Source organism: Aegilops tauschii, chromosome 2, assembly GCF_002575655.3.
Source record: "Aegilops tauschii subsp. strangulata cultivar AL8/78 chromosome 2, Aet v6.0, whole genome shotgun sequence".
Lineage (NCBI taxonomy): Eukaryota > Viridiplantae > Streptophyta > Magnoliopsida > Poales > Poaceae > Aegilops > Aegilops tauschii.
Window position 1 is genome coordinate 101950768 of NC_053036.3, and position 3886 is coordinate 101954653.

Here is a 3886-nt window from a genome sequence, read left to right on the forward strand (position 1 = left end):
ATGATGGAAAATTTGCGCTTGCACCACTCGTTCGTAGTACCAGCCGGGTTTTTTTTCTTTTTTGCGAAGGATACAGAACGGGTTGATATCATTACCTACCGATACATATATTCAATCAAATCATGGCCACGTAGTCGCTACCAAGCTTAGTGCCGCTGCCACCGCGTCAGGCATATCAAGAACTTGCAGGGTGGTCACCACGTTCAGTGCAGGCAGCGTTGACTCATCACAAAAGTGCGCTCCAAACGGCCGGAGTACACATGCATGCGATTTCCCCCGTGATCGAGACTATAAATACGCATGCGGAACAGCAAGTTTTCTTCATCCCATCGCCCCTCGATCGAACAAGAGTAGCTACCCCGAGCAGAGGAACATGGCCAAGCTTGCCCTTCTCGCCGTGCTGGTCATGCTCGGTTCCGTGGCCTGCCAAGCATCCGGCTACGGCTACAGCTATCCCAACACTCCCATCATACCACCGCCCCCACCGGCTACTCCTCTGCCGAGCCCTTCCCCACCTCCACCGGCTACTCCTCCGCCCAGCCCTACCCCTGGCCGTACACCGGGCTATCCTAGCCCAACTCCCACCACGCCCCACTGGTAGAAAATAGGCCTTTAGTCCCGGTTCGCAATGGCCATTAATCCCAGCTGTGCAACCGGGACTAAATATGCGCGACTAAAGGCCCCCCCTTTAGTCGCGCCTCTTACGAACTGCGACTAAAGGTACGTCCACGTGGGCGCCAGGAGTCCGTCGGGGCGGAGGACCTTTAGTCCCGGTTCTCGTGGCTAACCGGGACTAAAGGCCTCCTCCGCAGGTTTAGTTTCCTTTTCTGTATTTAATTATTTAGTGCAAACATTTTTAGTTTCCAGCACGGGCACGCACGGCGGCGCCGTTTCCGCACGCGCGCGAGGCTGGCAATGCGCGCATCCAGTACGCGGCGACGAGGAGGACGGCAGGCGAGAAGGCGGGCGAGAAGACGAGGGCGAGAAGACGACGGCGGCGGTCCCCTCTTCTTCTAGGCACGCGAGGAGGACGGCAAGCGGCGGCGGGCACCTACCGGAGACGAGGGCGGCGCGGAGAAGACGAGGGCGGCGGCGCGGAGAGGACGAGGGTGGCGCCGCGGAGAAGACGAGGTCCTGGATGCGTTTGGTCCTTAGCGCGGAGAAGACGAGGGCCGCGGAGATTATATAGGGCAAGCCTTTAGTCGCGGTTGGTGTCCCCAACCGGGACTAATCCCCAACCGGGACTAAAGGGGTACCTTTAGTCGCGGTTGGTGTCACGAACCGCGACTAAAGGTTTTTTCGCGCCGTTTTCGTTCCCGCGCGGAAAGAGCCTTTAGTCGCGGTTCGAGGCACGAACCGCGACTAAAGGTCCTTTTTAAAAATACTTTTCATTTTAAAATCTTAAAAATACAAATAATATATCAAAAAATTCAGAAAAATAAAACTAATTCATTTTAAAATCTTAAAAATAGAAATAATATATCAAAAAATTCATAAAATAAAACTAATTCATTTGAAAATCTTAAAAATAGAAATAATATATCAAAAAATTCAAAAAAATAAAACTAATTCATTTAAAATCTTAAAAATAGAAATAATATTATATCAAAAAATTCAAAAAAATAAAACTAATTCATTTGAAAATCTTAAAAATACAAATAATATATCAAAAAATTCAGAAAAATAAAACTAATTCATTTGAAAATCTTAAAAATACAAATAATATATCAAAAAATTCAAAAAATAAAACTAATTCATTTGAAAATCTTAAAGTGGCTAAGTGAAGTGAGCTGAGTCCTATATAGGGATGGGCCTTTAGTCCCGGTTGGCCTGGCCAACCGCGACTAAAGGCCTTCGGGCCAGCCTGAGGACCTTTAGTCCCGGTTGGCCAGGCCAACCGGGACTAAAGCCCCTCCCGTCCGCCAGCTGTCGACCGAGCGCATTGGGCCCAGATAGTTGGTCGCGGGTCTCCTCCCGAACCGCAACTAAAGACCCCTTTCGTCGCGGTTCGATTATTTTGGGGACTAATGGGGGCGTATGGAAGCCTCTTTTTCTACTAGTGCCCCCACCGGTTTCTTCTCCGACGAGCCCTACTTCACCTCCATCGGCTACTCTCCCACCGAGCCCTGCTCCTACCCTGGGGTATCCCACCCCCAGTCCCACCACGCCGGCGCCCCCACCGGCTTCCACCCCTGCCCCGCCTCCACCTGCCACGGGCTCAAGGAGTCAAGGTCGGCTACTACGACGACAAGTGCCCTGACGCCAAGAAGATCGTGCTGGACGCCGTGCGCAACGCCACCGCCGGCATCAAGGCCGGGCTCATCCGCCTCTTCTTCCACGACTGCTTTGTCCAGGTACACATACATACATACGCAAGTGAAGTTGGATTGATATATAGGCCTAGTTCTGCACTGCAGGATTGAGAAGCTAACAATTTGGGCGTGGTTTTCAGGGTTGCGATGCCTCTGTCCGCTGAACAAGGTCGCTGGCAAGCCGGATCCGGAGATGCTCGTATCCCAAACTTGAGCCTGCGTGGCTTCGAAGTGATAGACGCGACCAAGAAGAAGATCGAGGAAAAATGTCCGGGTGTCGTCTCCTGCGCCGACATCGTCGCCTTCGCAGGCCGTGACGCCAGCAAGATACTCAGCGGCAACAAAATAAACTTCAGCATGCCAGCCGGCCGCTACGACGGGTCCGTGTCCCTCAAAGATGAGACCCTCCCCAACCTGCCACCACCCTTCGCCAACCTCAATACCCTCACACAAATGTTCGCCAAGAAGGGACTCAGCCAAACCGAGATGGTTGCGCTTTCCGGCGCGCACAGCATCGGCCGCTCGCAGTGCTCCTCCTTCCGTCACCGTCACCAGCCGCCGGCCAACGACAACTCCACCACGTCGATGGACGCCACGTACGCTGGGAAGCTGACCCAGGACTGTCCCGCCGGCAGTGATCCCACGGTGCCGCAGGACTACAAGACCCCCGATGTGCTGGACAGCCAGTACTACAGGAACATGAAGGATCGCAAAGTGCTCTTCACCTCCGACGCAGCGCTCATGACATCACCAAAGACCAAGGAATTAGTGGAGAAGTACACTTGGTGGTTGATTGGAGATTTCTTGTGGTACAGACATTTCGAGGATGCCATGGTGAAGATGGGCAATATCGAGGTGAAGAGCAGCACGAACGGCCAGATCAGGAACAAGTGCGGGTTCGTCAACGAGCCCTACACCGGTTGATCATCTCTCCAGGGTGGAGACTATCTATTCAGTCGTGCTTTTTGGGTGTGCCATTCTGTCTTCCTTAATTTCTAGTTTACTTTTCACTAAGGTTTTTGCTTGTTGGTTCATTTCCTTCATTTGTGCTATAGTCCTTGTTGTGCCACTAGCCAACTACGTAACGACAATACTTTTCACTGAGATTGAGGATTTTTTTTCTGTTAATCATTATTTATCAATGGCAATATATATCTTCTCTGCTGTTACATCCTTAGGTCTACGTTATCCCTTCATGCAAAGACACGATACTCAGCCTAGAGTGTGTATGGTCAACCGACAAGTTGCCTGATATCTCACAATTGATATTGGCCTGGCCAACTAGTAGCTGCATTATAAAATACTCCCTCCGTTCCTAAATATTTGCCTTTCTAGAGATTTCAATAAGTAACTACATATGGAGCAAAATGAGTGAATCTACACTCTAAAATATGTCTATATACATCCGTATGTGATAGTCAATTTGAAATATATCTAAAAAGACAAATATTGAGGAACGGAGGGAGTAATAAACTAGCGATAGCGAATAGTGACTCATGTTCCATTCTTACCTTTCCTGATTTATTAGAACAGTTCTACCAATTCTAAGTGGTCCCGAAGGTTTTTTTTTAAAT

At 50.1% G+C, this 3886-nt stretch overlaps 1 pseudogene; it reads left to right on the top strand.

Moving 5' to 3' along the window:
• Positions 1 to 373: 373 nt before the first annotated feature.
• Positions 374 to 3667, top strand: LOC141040788 (peroxidase 2-like; annotated as a pseudogene).
• The last annotated feature ends 219 nt before the right edge of the window (positions 3668 to 3886 follow it).